This window comes from Canis lupus, chromosome 31 (assembly GCF_003254725.2).
Source record: "Canis lupus dingo isolate Sandy chromosome 31, ASM325472v2, whole genome shotgun sequence".
NCBI lineage: Eukaryota > Metazoa > Chordata > Mammalia > Carnivora > Canidae > Canis > Canis lupus.
The window spans coordinates 20,121,377-20,137,737 of NC_064273.1; the positions used below are offsets into that span (position 1 = coordinate 20,121,377).

At 33.2% G+C, this 16,361-nt stretch overlaps 1 long non-coding RNA gene across 2 annotated transcripts in view; it reads left to right on the forward strand.

The window, feature by feature from the left end:
* Positions 1–14,265: 14,265 nt before the first annotated feature.
* LOC118353041 (uncharacterized) overlaps positions 14,266–16,361 on the forward strand; it is a 68,816-nt gene continuing 66,720 nt past the window's right edge. For both annotated transcript variants that reach the window (XR_004811177.2, XR_004811178.2), the window contains exon 1: positions 14,266–14,576. This is a non-coding gene — a long non-coding RNA (uncharacterized LOC118353041). The remainder of the gene's footprint in view (positions 14,577–16,361) is intronic.

Genomic DNA, 16,361 nt, shown 5'->3' on the forward strand with positions numbered 1-16,361 from the left:
CTTATTCCGTTTGTTCAGGTCCAAACTCTTCTTTGCCCTTGGCTCTTTTTCACACCACATATCCAACTTATTTGCATTTCTTATAGCCTATGGTAGAAATATATGAAAATTCCAACCTCTTTACCTCACTTCCACAGCTGAGTGGTCTAACTACCTTAATCTCTTAGTTGTATTATTTCAATTGACTCATAAATGGACTCCCTACTGTGATTCCCAAAGCTACAACTAAAGTGATGCCATAAAATACAAAGTCAGAGAATAACCCCTTTACTGAAAACTCTTCTTATTGGATTGGTATCTTATCTATAGTGAAGTTCAACTTTTTTATAAATCGTTATATGACCTAGACTTCAATTGTTTCTTAGACATGATCTACAACTCCCTCCTCATTATTTGTATTCTAGAAATGTCAATTTATGATATCAGGTTTTTTAATTTTAATAACTAGAGGGATTTTTTCTAACTGCAAAAAGCCAAAATTTTATACATATTTAAAATATATACATATATTGTTATATAGTATGTTATTTATATGTAAAGTACTTATGAGTAAATAAGTATAGATTATATTTTAATATATAATATATTATATAATGATTATATATTTTACTTTGTAAATATATTAAACATTTAGCCTATGAGTCCTAGCACATATATTTATTGAAGATTTAATATTCACTGGTAACTATACCAATCCCCTTAAATTTGTCTTGATATTAAATTCTCAAAACAAAATCATATGGTGGACAAAATCATCTTATCCTCCCCTCCTCTTCCTCCTTCTCCTTCTTTTAGTAACAAATGAGGGAACTGAGGTTCAGAGCTATTAAACTTCTTTCTCAAGGTCACATGACTATTGAATAACAGTAGGGATTTGAATATGGTCTCATTACGTGTGGCTTATTGTACTTTTTTTTCAATTGTCTTCCTTCTTTGCCTCATTGAGTTTGAGATTACATGTAAGCTGTTTTGGTCAAAGAACGTGAGTGTATATATGCATTATGTTTCTAACAAAAGGATTTAAAAGTGCTTTCCTGGGTGTCATCCTCTTATTAAATGTGAGAAGAACATGTCAGGGTAGCCACAAGTTTTGTATTCTGACTTTAAAGAAAGAGACATATTTTTGTTAAAGACCTCAACATATAACATGCAATAGAGTTGTCTCAACCACCTATATGAACAAAACATATGAACAAAAAGTGACTGTGTATTGTTAATATCTACTGAGATATTTCAGTTGCTTGTTACATTGCATTATCATAGGAATTGCTGAATTATACTGTTTATAAGAAGTGTTCCTTAACCCAAGTATTAAGAATAATTACTGCTGTAAAATAAAGGCAGGTCAGTAAAATGAATTCATACTGCAGCAGAAGAGATTGAGTTTAGTTATGAACATGTACATTGTTGATAGAAAGCCTGTGTTCAGAGATTGCCTATATTCTCCCAGCCAGTAAGTTTTATTGGCTTTCTGAGCTTCTGTTTCTTTAAATTAGATATTGAGTAATACTGTATCTATATTGAATTGCTATAAATATTAAATTTGCAAGATATGAAATATTTCCTAACATAGGACTGAGCATACAATCAATCTCTAATATATATTTTATTATGATAATGAGGATTATAGAAACTGATATAAGCAAGTATACCACTATAGTCACTTTGAAAGTGTCAATATTGGGACGCCTGGGTGGCTCAGTGGTCGAGCATCTGCCTTTGGCTCAGAGCCTGATCCTGGAATCCAAGATCAAGTTCCACATTGATCTCCCTGCAAGGAGCCTGCTTCTCCCTCTGCCTATGTCTCTGCCTCTTTCTCTCTGTGTCTCTCATGAATAAATAAATATTTTAAAAAAAAGAAAGTCTCAATATGCATTTGAGTGTATTAATGAATGAACATACTTTTTACATTCTTCTAATGATCTTATCTAACTGTAATTAACTCATCTTAGGTAACATAGATTATTAGAAAAATATTCTTTATTTCATTATTCATGTCCATATAGCACAAGGAAATAATCCATTGAGCATTTATCTAGATACTTTGACTTAGAAAATAGCCTACATGGATTATTCTACATTAAATAAATCAATAAGAATTTATATGAAAAACCATACCTATTTCTTTAGCATATGATGTGTATTTCAGGGTGGTTATCAACCTGTGGTCATTCTTGGTATAAATGAATAAGTGATCTGCATGACTAGAAGTTGAGCCAAGAAGGGTTGGAGAGGAGTTCTGAGAAAATGGTTGGTGAAAGAGATTTATTTATTTATTTATTTAGTCATTATTTTATTATTTATTTATTTATTTATTTATTTTAAAGATTTTATTTATTTAGTCACGAGAGAGAGAGAGAGAGAGGCAGAGACATAGGCAGAGGGAGAAGCAGGTTCCATCCAGGAAGCCTGATGTGGGACTAGATCCCTGGATTCTGGGATCACTCCCTGAATAAAAGGCAGACACTCAACCCCTGAGCCACCCAGGCATCCCTGAAACGGATTTAAATATTCCCCAAACCTGTCCTTCCTTCCCCTTGAATAAAATCTGACAGTGCAACTAGGGTAACAAAGTTAAAACCCCTGAACAACATGTATAGTAAAAGTAGCTGATCCATTTTTCACTCAAACCTTTAAATATGAATTGTTATAGATAAACCATTGGCAGCAACATGAGCTGAACAGTGTGAGCAACTATGTAAGAGGGAGAAGTAAGCAATGACATGTCTCACATTTCTGAGAATCTCAATATGGCCCAACAGATACTCTCTGAAAGCTCACCAGGACATTTTAAGAAGAACATGTGAAATGGGAAAGCGAGGCTATACACACTACAAGAGTAGGTGAGAAAAAGAAAAAAAAAAAAGTTCTGTATTGAGATTTTTTTTTGGGAAATCTGAGCTTTCTGAATTCTCAAAACTAACCAACCAAACTCCTTTCTAGGACAAAGCCTCACAGAGAGGATAAAATTCTAAGAATGGAATCTAAATTGAGCAATTGAGCAAGAAAAGGAAAATGGAAAAAGATGGTCCAGATAAAAGTAGGGAAGGAATATAGAAAAATTCAGGAATCAAGATGTCATACTTTTGAACAGGATTCCTTCAATCTAAGAAGACATCCTGAATTGTATAATTATTGAAGCAATTTTAGATCATTTTTTCCTTTTTAAAATGATATTTTTAAAGACTTAAAAATGTAATTGATTTACCATTTGAAGATTCTTGGAAATCATTTTATATAGGAATGAGTAACAAAAGAAGAGAAGATAATCTCATATGAAGTAATTCTAATAAAGAAAATAATACATAGCATTGTATTCCTATAAATAATAAATAGTATAGAATTTCTATAGACAATAAAAGATTGCTAGGAAGAAATGCCCACACCATATATAAATGTAATATTTTAAATAGGTGAAAAAATTACATAAATAATACATATAAAAAGGGTATAACTTTATAACTCAGAAACAAGGGAATAAAAACACAAAAAATTAAAGAAGCACATTTCAGAAGATAAGAATAAAGTTAAAGGCAGGTAAACAAACCTGATAATTCCTTATGAGAAATAGAGAATTAAAAAATCAAAAAGAAAGAAGAAAAAAAGAGAGAAGAAAAAGGATAAAAATAAATTAAGGAAATATAAATATAGAAACTAATCAAAGAAGAGGTAGCTTGTACAAAAGAGGTATTGCTAAAGATACCAAAGTAAGAGAATAAAATAAATACTTAAAAGTATAGTTTAAGAAAATTATCTTGGGGCACCTGGTTGGTTTAGTCAGTGTAGCATGCTACTCTTGATCTTAAGATTGTAGGTTTGAGCCCATGTTGGGTGTACAGACTACTTAATTTTTTTTTAAAGTCTTGAAAAAAGAGACAAAATCTTCTCGAGCTTTAAAATAAAAAAGGAAAATATCAGGTAGAAAAAGAAAAGATCAGTCAGTGAGACTTCATGAGGATTTATATTCATATTTCTTAGCTTAGTCCCCTGGAAATACCTAAAAACAAAGATCACTCTTAATACCCCGAATACTGTTTCCCACAAAAAGATATAATTTGGAGAACTGTCTGCTTCCAGTTCATATGCAGGCCAGTCAAAATAGAAAAAAATTAAAAGTAATGAGGATAATAATTGCCATAGATCGAACCACATCAAATACATTTAAAATGTGAGTTTAAAATGATACTTAAAAAAAAAACCCTAATTGTCACCTTTTGAGGATTCTAGAAAATCAGCTCATTGTTTTGACAGCTGGTCAAGAAAGGAAAGAATCTAGCATTTATTCTATCTTTCCTATATTAACTATGTCACTAGATAAAGAAGAAATATGAAATAAAATATATCTTTAAAATATTTCTGTGAAGAAATTAAATGAAGAGGAATTTTAGAATTTGAATAAATCCATTTTACAATCTTAATGAATCAATTGAAAAATCCATGTCTGCAAATATCACCACATAAGGAAAAATCAAATATTACATCCTCCCTAATTAAACACATTATCTATGAAACAGTCTTGCCAAAACATTGACCCTAAATCTCATTAGACTTACATGAGCAATTACTAATTAACAAAAATCATGAAAGACAGAAAAACATATTAAACTACTACATAGTAATCCAGTTAGGAAAATCCAGACTGTGGGAAAGTATAGATAGTTTATCCAATTCCTTAGACAAATAGGTTGCTATTTTAAAAAGAAAAGAGAGAGAGAGAGAGAGAGAGAGAGAGAGAGAGATCAAAGGGAACACAAGGATATTAAAAAATTAAAATAGGGAAAAATTTTCCCTAAAATAAATAAAGTTTTTTTTTTTTTTTTTTTTTAAAGTAAAAAAGAGCTTACCATAAAAACCAGGCTATACTTTGGAGGGTGTACTAGAGAATATATGTTGAATTTCTATTTTCAGATCTAGTAGCTGCTAAAAGTGTGCTTGCTTTTTAATAATTCATAAAGCTCTAATCTTTTAGACATTTTAAATTTAGATGTAAAAACATTCAAGAAATAATATTTAAAAAGGAGTCTGGGAAATACTAGGTTACATGTTGTTAAATAGGTTTTTTTTACCTTAGGAATTTTAACATTGCCAATGCTTAGTGTGAATCACCAAGAGAGCAATTTAGCTTGCAACATTTAACAATCTAATTTATCCAAGAATCCTTTTACTTTTTTTTTTCCAAAATACTTATTAAAGTTTCTTGAGATCTCAATGCTATTTAAAGATCTCAATGTTGTCTAAAGCATAATTCAGGCAATGCTCCTCTTTTCAATATATCCATATAGTCTACTGGGGCCACACCAGTGCGATATGCATATTCCACTAAAAATATCAATTGTCATTTAACTGTGCTTATCTTCAGTATGGACAATATTTTATACTTCAATGATTGTCAATGGCAATTTTAAGTAGCAACTGTTTCAGTTCTTATAAGGCATCATTGAATTAATTCTGAAATCTAGTTTTAATTCATGATTTTTTTGGCGTTTCGTATTGCTTTCTTGATCATTAAGAATAGTTATATCCTTTTCTGTGAAAACAGCAAACCTAAGATTCAATAGGGCAATACAAAATTAAAGGGTGTGGAATTAAAACATCAAAACTAAAGCAATTTCATAGGATAGCTCTGCAATATACCATAGAATAATTATGAAAAGCTCACTTAACTACTTGTTCTGATGTGTTCTACAAGATTCAAGCTGACCTTCCAATATAGGACCAAATACTGTGACTATATACAGACTGGACATGATCTTTTCCTCTAGAATCTTAGAGAATTAATATCTCATTGGGATAAGTAAGCTTAAGGAATGATATAATTCAAACACATACCTAGAAAAATTCATTTTTGCTTTATAAGGTCCAAAATTAACTCTTAAGGCTTTGTTCTATGACAGTGTTTGGGTAAACCCAGTTGTGAGGGTCACCTTACATGAAAGGATAACTCAAGAAGGAAGTTCTTTGGGTACTTCAGTAGCCAGATTTGTTAACGTCAGACTTTAACCTCCAACAAATTATTCATTTAATATTGTACGTTTTAGGTAAGCAAGCATGGTAGATTCAGTTAATTTCTTTTGCTTATATAAAAAATCAGTATCCAATTTACTGTTAAAATAAAATAGGGGTAAAAACAAGAAAAGCAAAGCTTTCATAAATCTTCCTTAAATAAACATAACAGACATTATTAAATACTTTACCAACTATATTAGTTTAGCTTAGGCTACCATAACAAAATACTATAGGCTTGATGGTTTAAATTTACAACAGAAATGCATTTTCCCACAGTTCTGGAGGCTAAAAGTTGAAGATCAATGTGGCGGCATATTTGATCTTCCTGAAATTTCTCCCCTTGACTTATACGTAGATGGCCAGTTTCTAGCTAGTCTTCATATGGCTTTTTCTCTGTCCAGGCACACCCATGGTGTCTTATAAGGATGCAGTCATATTGGATTAGGATCCCTCCTTTATTAAGTCACTTAGCTTTAATTAGCTCTTTATTTTATTTTTTATTTTATTTTTTTAAGATTTTATTTATTTATTCATGAGAGACACACACAAACACACACACACAAAGAGAGAGAGAGAGGCAGAGACATAGGCAGAGGGAAAAGCAGGCTCAGTGTAGGGAGCCAGATGTGGTACTCAATCTGGAGACTCCAGGGCCATGCCCTGGGCTGAAGGCAGACGCTAAATCACTGAGCCATCCAGGGATCCCCTAATTAGCTTTATAAAAGCTGTATCTCTAAATATAGTTACATTGGTGTTTAAGCTTCAACATGTATATTGTAGGACGACACACTTCGGTCTATAACACTCACTAAATTAATTGCACATATAACTCAGAATGGAGCTTTTTTGGTAAGTTGAAAAAGCATAATGAGTATAATAAATTTATGCATAAGACATATTTATTGAGTAGCTTCATTTTTTTTTTTTTTTTTTGAGAGAGAGAGAGAGCACGAGCATGGGGAGGGGCATAGGGAGAGGAGAGACAATCTTAAGCAGGTCCATTCTCAGCACAGAGCCCCATGTGAGGCTCAATCTCATGACCCTGAGATCATGACTTGAGCCAAAATCAAGAGTCCACACTTAATCAACTGAGCCACCCAGTGCCCTTTATTGAGTAACTTCTAATTGTCGGGCATCCACTGTACTAGTCCTTAGAGGCATAACAGGAAAAAGAAAATGTACTTCCTGCACGCAGAAGTCCTGAGTAAGGCAATCACATACCATAGGGTGATAATGGCTGCCAGAGAAGCAGCACAGTGCTCTGTGAAGGCCCATCTAGAACACTTAACCTAGATACTGGGCATTAGGGGAAGCTCCCTAAAGAAAATGTCACCGAGGTGAGATTTCAAAGATGAGAAAGAGTATATTCACAAAAACAAAAACAAAAAAAAAGTGTAGGTGTATGTGTGTCTTGGGGGTGGGAGTGTTGCTGAGCATACTAAGCAAATTCTCAGTGGCAAAGATAGTCTGGAGATTTGGGAAATCTGAAATAAGACAATCTCACTGAAGTCCAATCAAAAGGTCACTAGAAAGAAGGTTGGAAAGTTATGTTTTTTATATTTTCTCTAGATACCAATGGTATCCTCCAATGCCAATTGCTAGTTATGATAGCCAAATTTGACATTGGACATTGCCAAATATATCCTGGTTGAAAACCACTGTTCTAGAGTTAACTTGTTTCTTACTATGTATTTGAAAATTAGGAGGAAGGATAAAAGCATTTGCTTTCAGAAGACATAAGGATCAAAAACTGAATAGGTAAGGTTGGGCCATGTATAGTTTCAATTCCATAGATGTAGTTCTGACCTCTTCTTTTGAACTTAAAACAGTTTTCCAGTATTCTATTAAATCATATTAGCATTAAAGCATTGATGCTTTAGTCGGTTTCAGCAGCTGTAACAGACTACCATAGGCTAGATGGCTTATAAACAGCAGAAATTTATGTTCTCATAGTTCTGGATTCTGAAACTCCAAGAACGGCGTACTTGTGTGGTCAGGTTTTGGTGATGACCATCTTCCCAGTTGTAGATAGTCATTTTCTACTTGAGTCTTTACATGGCAAAGGAACTAGACAGCTGTCTAAGGTCTGTTTTTTTTAGGGCATTAATTTCTTTGAAGAAGGCTTTGCCCTCATGATCTTTCAAAGGCCCTACTTCCTAGTACTGTCACATTGGGGTAAGGATTCAGCACATGAAATTTGGACAGACAGAAACATTCAGTCCATAACATGATTTGCCAACCCTGACTTAGAACATTGAAAAAAATATAGTAGACACTTAGTTAACACGTGAGTGTTAAAAACTTAATTGAAAAAATTGGTGATCCATTCTGTTTTGACTTTGTGCAACTCTGATGGACATTATTTTTATAATTGGCTTTTTGTTCATATTTAATTTTAAAAATTAATAACAATTGCCAAGTTTCAGTCAATGCTTTCTTTGTTATCAATTAACATAATGGGATTATTTTCTCCTTCAATTTATCAATGTACTTAATTGTGTTGAAATATTTTTTATGTTTAACAACTTTGTATTATTTTAATAAAATATACTTTTCTTTTCTATATTGCTCCTTTAGAATGTTAACAAATTTAACTTGTTAAATTTAATAGTGCTGATTTTGTTAGTATTTTTATTTTTGTGTTCTCTTATTAACCAACATTTTCTCCTGAAATTCATGGATGATTATGTTTATATTTTTTAACTGTATTGAGTATAAATCTAGTCAGCTCCATGACTTTTCAAATGTGTTTTGAAAACAAATTTTGAAAAAAAAAATTTAAGTAGGCTCCACACCCATCATGGAGCCCAGTGTGAAGTTTGAACTCATAGCCCTGAAATCAAGACCTGAGCTGAGATCAAGAGTCTGTTTTTTTTTTTTTAAGATTTTATTTATTTATTCATGAGAGAGACACACACACACACACACACAGACTCAGGCAGAGGGAGAAGCAGTCTCCATGCAGGCAGCCCGATGTGGGACTCGATCTCGAGTCTCCAGGATCAGGCCCTGGGCTGAAGTCGGTGCTAAACCGCTGAGCCACCTAGGCTGCCTAAGAGTCTAATTCTTAATCAACTGAGCCACTTAGTTACCCTTAGAAAAGGTATTTCTAATATAGCTAAAATGGGGTATAAAAAAATCCAGAGATAAATGTGTTCATTGGACATATTCAGTAATGAAATTATCAGTTTATTTCAAGTCACAAAAATTAGCATACATTTGAGAACCTATTATGTAGCAGATACTCAGAAGGAGATCAAAATACATATTAAGCATCAGATCAATGTAGAGAAGCAGAGTTTGTGTAACACAAATCTAACGATGAGATCTCAATCTTATGCTCAACCCACTTCTCTAGAATGAAATTTTTCTCTTTTCAAAACTTAGTTATTACCACATATACCTTTCATTTTGTTTAATCCTCTTAAGTGATATCTCAAACATGAATAATACATATTCTGTTCTAAGGGAATTTCTAGGGAAGTATCTAACCTATGGAAAACTTATTTTCTTTTTGATTGAACTAATTAATTAAATATGAAATTCATTAATGAACTATTAGCTACTTAATATAATTATTTTACATCCTTTTAAGTAATTCAGTAAGTAATTTCTTCGATATACCAGATAAATTGTCCTGATTTGGGGCTCAAAAAATCTAATCACTGATGCATCAGTAGGACCATCAGGTAGTAAAAGGAGTCCAATATGCAAACCATCAGAATTTTTGTAATGTAGAGCTCAAACAACATAACTAATTCAAATGTTAAAGCTGAGATACATGAGATGAGTACAGATCAACAGGTCTGTTAAAAACATCCTCATGATTTAAGGATTATACTTATATTACAGTGACCCCTACATTTTCTCTGTTAATATACTGAAAGTATTATTTAAAGAATGGCACAAAGCTGCATGCTTACAGCTGCTTCTTTGATTAAATTAAACATTATTAGACCTTCTGCCTTATGCTTATAACTGAAACATAGCCCAACACGAGAGCCAGATCCAGCAAAATTATGCCTCTGCATGAAAGACAAAAAATGAGACATTTCGACAGCTCTGGAACATTGCATTTCATGGGGCCCCGTGCACAGCTAGGTAGCACAGGTGTTTTTGTAATTGCAATACAATAGGAAAATTTGGTGCTCAATAGCCTTCAAACCCTCTACTCTTGTGTGCGATGTGATGTGAAGATCATATGTCAGGGCTGCCTGCTTTTTCTGTGATGGGATGTCATTATGTGAAATGCAATTGAAAATATTTTGGAGCTCTGGCTTTCCAAAACTAGATTAAAGTTATAAATTTGGATTCTGTCTATGTCTCCACAGTTTCGGTAGGTCTGCAATTGTGACCTTAGACATATAGAAAACATATTTTAAAAGCCTTTGTTAATAGAAGCTTACATTGTGACTAATATCTTCCTTTCTCTTATTGTAATGCTGCACCCAGACTCTGCTACCTCCCAAGACAGCCTGCAATAATTACCTTCAACAATGTGCTTTATAACGTGAAAAGAATTCTGGTGATTTTTAAAATGTTTTTCTTGCCAGAATTGTGCCAATTTCAAGTTTGAATTCCTAAACTCCCTCTCACTGAAACAGGAGACAGAGGAGATAGCAGCTTAGGTGCAAAATAGGATTAAGTATGTATCCACCTAAAGCCATACCATATTCAAATTTTGAAAAAGAATGTTTGATATTAGAAGATGTTTTGTTGAAGAGATTTGCAAGTTTAATTTTTGAAATCACAATGAAATTGACTAAGCGATAATTTAATGCAGAACCATGAGCTCTTAACTGAATCTTTAATAAAAATCATTCTGTCTTTCAAAGTTTGCCCATCATAATAGGACATGGCAAGATATTTCTTTTTAATTATAGAGTGCAAAAGTTAAGTTGTGTTAATAACTGGCTTATCCAAAGTGAGAACTCAGAAATAGTGTTTCAGGCTGGCGCACCGATTGAAAATAGGAGAAAAATCTCGGAAGAGAAACAGAGGGAGGGAGGGTAATCCCCCAAATCTGCAAGTAAATTATGCACAAATACTTGGAAAATCATTAAACCATGCTCATATGGTGGACATGCCAAGTAGCCATGTGAGGCTTTGCAGGGCTCCTGAATGATGATGCTAAGGACCTCTACACTTAAAATGATCTACTGGGTATTCCTAAGTATTTCTTTTCTTGCAAAATGGTATAAAATTGATACTTCTTTTTTACTTTCTTTTCTGTTTTATTTTACATCATATTTGAAAGAAAATTAATATTTTCAAAGTTATGGTTATCACTATCTTTATCATAATCAACAAAACTACATGAGATAACATACCAGGCACTAAAAAATGAGATTTTCCTGAACTTTCTGCTAGATATTGATAACTCATATTTTGCAAACCTTCCATATAGTGAGATATCAACAGGTATTTGTTGAATAATTGAGCTAATGACCTGACTAGGGCTTTGGAAATGACCCAATAAATATGAACAAGTTAAGATCTCACTTCCCTTCCATATTTCACTCACCTATTATTTCAGTAACTAATCATTTCCCCAACACCGCTGGTGGTCTTGATCACCGACTCTGAAACAGAAGATGAAAGAATCTCTGAATAAAGGAGGCAAGCAGGAAATTGCCAGGCGGTCAACATAGCCAATGTTTAATATCCTAACCCTCTTCATAATGGATCGTACTCTACAGTGTGACTATTTGTACATCCACAAGACAAATACTTCTTTCCCTTTCCTGTCAACTCAGAAACCGAGAGCTTACTTATCTTCAGAAGCTTTATATAAGCCTCTTCTCCAGCCCAAACATCAAAATAACATTTTTTTTCTTTTTGGCACGCATTCAGATTAAAAAACAAAAACAAAACTCTCCAGATAGCCAATTCTCAGATGTCATCAATAAACAGGTAGTAGGGAACTAAGTATAAGTTTTGAACTATTAAAACAGGAAATACCATTTGATGTTAAGAATTATGTAATTGATAACTTTATGATTTGTTTTAAACATATTGATATCAAATCAGCATAGACTGGAATATTTTACACTTCTATACATATCATGGTTACTATTTAGCAACTGTCAGCACCCTGTAAGAATAACCAGACAGTGTTATAATCATATGGAGAATAGCAAGTAGCAAATAATTGATTTTTCCAACTGATACCAAATTTGTAAGGGTCTATCATTTGCCACATTGTTTTTCTCTTATTTTACATTCTTTAAGTCATTATTGCATCTACTCTTAAAGTTTGAGCTAACATGGAAAGTAAAAGTGGGACATTGACGACATAAAGATTTTACTTTAATGTTTCATAAAAAATTGACCTTGGACTTTTACTTGCATATGTCTTATTACAGTGGTTCCTTTGTTTTTCATAGTCCAGTGAATTTTTGTATTCACCAAACTGAAGTAATCAAAATCTGGACAACAGAAAGATTATGAAGAAATCCTAGAAGTTGGATCAGAGATAAAGTTTTTCCTTAAAATCTGAGGGAGATACATGTTCTGTTACTACCACATTAAAAGAGGATTTTATTTTTTCTGGAGCACTCTGTTCTTTAAGATGACATCCACCAAATCTGGCATATACTTATCCTATTTCCAGCAAAGGATAAAGCTGTTTTTTCTCTTTTTCTTACTCTATTCAAAGCAGAAATGATTGACATTGTGCTTTTTTTGCCTCCTTTGGATTTCTTATTGAGGGGTGGTTCAGGTTTCAACATATTCTTCTACTAAAAAAAAATTTAAACATTTTTTCTAGACAAAGTGATATTATCAGGGGTCTGTGGACATGTTTTTTGGTTCTTCTTTATTGTAAATACAAAAGCTTATTTTGTGAACAGACCCTATATCTTTCTTAATTAGAAGAGCAATGGAGGTGATCACTTAATCATATTTGTTTCCCATTGAGGACAGATGGAGTTTGAGGGAATCTCGGGGCCTAAATAGGGGACTTTGCTCTTTCCTTGCCATCTGAATGCTCAGATTGTATGTTGGCATTTATTAAATTTATCTCTAGATGTTAGACTTGATTTCAAGTTTGAGGAAGCCTTATTATCATTCTGGTACTTCCTACCATTTCTTTTTATTAAGAAATCTTATTTTTGTGCATGTTGCTTATGAATAATAAAAAAATCTTTACATTTATCTTTTCTAGCACTTTTCAGATGTCATTTAACTGAATCAATGTTACATGCATATTTGTCTCTTCCTAAACATTACGTTAAAATTAGAAATACCATTAAAAATATGGTAATGCTTGTGGTGTGATGAGGCAGTGAAATTGAATTATACATTCTTTTTAATTACTTTCATACAACCTGCCTTAATGTCTTATGCATAGATTATTTAGTTATGCCTGAGTTTATTTTGAATACCTTCATCTCACTAACATCATCAGAGAGCTGTCACTTTTCTACTCTTTCTTCTGGAGAATCAAAATGCTAGGGATGCCTGGGTGGCTCAGCAGTTAAGCATCTGCCTTCAGCTCAGGGAGTGATCCTGGAGCCCCAGGATTGAGTCCCATATCGGGCTCCTGCATGGGGCCTGCTTCTCCCTCTGCCTGTGTCTCTGCTTCTCTCTCTGTGTCTGTCTTGAATAAATAAATAAAATCTTTAAAAAAAATAATCAAAATGCTAAATGCAAAAGTCACTGTACTCCTTTGTAAAAGCTAGCTTTGTCGATCTGATTTGTATACAAGCTATTCTTCATAATCTAAAAGTTTAAACATCTTCTAAGAAGATTCTGGCATTAGCTGGGAACTAATTTATTGTTGGTAGATTAGAAAAATATTTTTAATATTTATATTAACTTTCCTACCTATTTCTTAGGTTTTGGCATGAAATACACATTTTTGTAGGTCAAAAGTTGTCAACTATGGTTATTTCAAGTGTTTTGAGCTAAAATTATCTTGGAGGCACATGTAATTCTGTTAGGTCTTAATGAGTATGTATATTTATCTTATTTCATGTCTTTAAGAGAATTCCTATTTTGTTATTTCTTGCCTCAAAAATTAGGTCTGTAACTTATTGGAAGTTGGGGAAAAATCATTTTGCCCTCTATCAGCAAGGTCTCCAAAATATCTGATAGGTGGATATTTCCACACACACACACAAAAAATCAATTAATGACTTATCCAAATTTCTAGATGAGATATCATATTTTGTGCCATTTATTTTAACAATTCCAGTTCTAGCTATTATGACATGGAACAAGGGTAGAACTCTCCTACATTGAGCACATATTTAGAAACCAGTTCTATAACTGTTAAATGCAACACTGCTGATTGAAGAACATTTATATGGGTCAGAAGACTTTAAGTTAATCAGAGTAATGAGTTCATGATTATCTTTTGCAGGATAGTTTATTTAGGTAACTTTTTTTATATGGCTCTGATTTCTAAAGCTCAAAGCATTCAATTCATATAGTTTCTTAAATGCATACATTAAAGATCAAGAACTAAAGATTTCTGGTTTCACATGTAAGGAGTTCAGAAGTGATTATTCCATCCTAATGAGTAAATGGACTGAAAAATCACAACTCTTCTTGGATCCATAAGAAAGGTAAGGATACCATAGCCAACTATTTTCCCCAAGATTGGAGACACAGATAGACAAATACTGGAAGGCATGGCTTAGTGAAGCTGAGAACCAGAAGCAGAAAATTGTGTGAACCAGTGCTGGTAAGGAAAAAATGAACCCTAACTGATGAAGTGTTGGAGGCTTAGTGTCTACAGCTCTCAGAGATGCAAAGCATGAGTATAATAAGTATAATGCTTCTAAGAGAAGCTGTTATCAGGTATATACTATTAAAATATTAACACAAAACTATGTTCCCACAACCAAAGCAGATGCATTTAGGAGAAGATTTCTCATCAAAATGTTCATATGAACAATCTTCCCCTCCACTGCCAACTTAATAATAAGTCTGCTGAATACTCCCCAGAGGTATATATACCCAAAGTGCCTATTTTATTTTAAATATATTCAGGGGAATCCCTGGGTGGCTCAGCAGTTTAGCACCTGCCTTCAGCCCAGGGCGTGATCCTGGAGTCCTGGGATCGAGTCCCACATCCGGCTCCCTGCATGGAGCCTGCTTCTCCCTCTGCCTGTGTCTCTGCCTCTCTCTCTGTGTCTCTCATTAATAAATAAATAAAATCTTTAAATATATATATAGTTATTTATGAATTGGTTAATTTACTAGCTCTACTTTTTTTATCATTCATTGTCTCAAAATACCTAAGAAACTTGGAAGTTGTGAAATAATGAACTTTGTCCACAATACACATAGGTACTTAACAAAAAAATGCACATATAGAACTCTAGTTATAATTCAAAACGATCTTTTAGATACAGAAGTAGTAGTAATCAACTCTCCCTTTGCCCGTCCTTTTCTTCATTCTCCACCTCCCAATGACTAAATACAGAAATGCATTTGGCTCCAGGAGATGGTTTAACAAAGGTCAATCCCAGAAGACAGTTCTTCCTATAAATTAACCAAAATGACCATTATAAATAATTTATTTTATTATCTGTATCTTTCACATACTTTTAGAACTTAGGATTTTTTAATAGTTAGACCATGGGAGCTCTTTTACATTTCCTCCCCACACCATGACCTAGGGAACAGCTAGAATGCTACTTTAAGAGATCAAGTTTCACAATTCCATTCCCCAAACACAAAAATTTCAATAAATTCACAGAAAAAAAAAATGAGAGAGCTATTTCATATTCTCTACATTCTCTATACTGTGTACTTCGAGACATCTAGGAAGATGAGTTGTTGCAAATAAGAACTGCAATCTATCCACTACACACACAGATACATTGAATAAATTGCACACATAAAATAGAGGCTATAATCTGAATGTCTTTTAAGTAGGAGCATTCTAGACTAGAACTTTTACTTTTCTGCTTGACAACTCAGTGGATAACTGAAAGTGTCACTGTTTGGAGATGATTTTAACAATTTCTCTTCTACATGCCATTTTCAGAAAATAATCTTTCCTATGAATTTTAACATAAAACATATTAAGTTTTTAATTCTACTTTTCTCATATTCTGGCAAACTCATTGACATGTGGAAAGATTAAATGTTGTAAACTTATTCATTTATCCATCATATTTTGGGGGTAAGTCATAGACAGAATATGACCACCAGTTGACTCATGAGCTGGACCCAGGCAATTAGAAGCTCTTCACCTTACCTTCTGTCCTTGGAATGTATGTTATGCTCACCCTTTCAACAGTGGGAGCTCATTTCAGGGGTGTAACCTTCAGAGATTAAGGTGTTGTTGAGATCACATGGCCTGAATATGTATCTGAACTCAGTTAAGGCCTCTTTGCAGA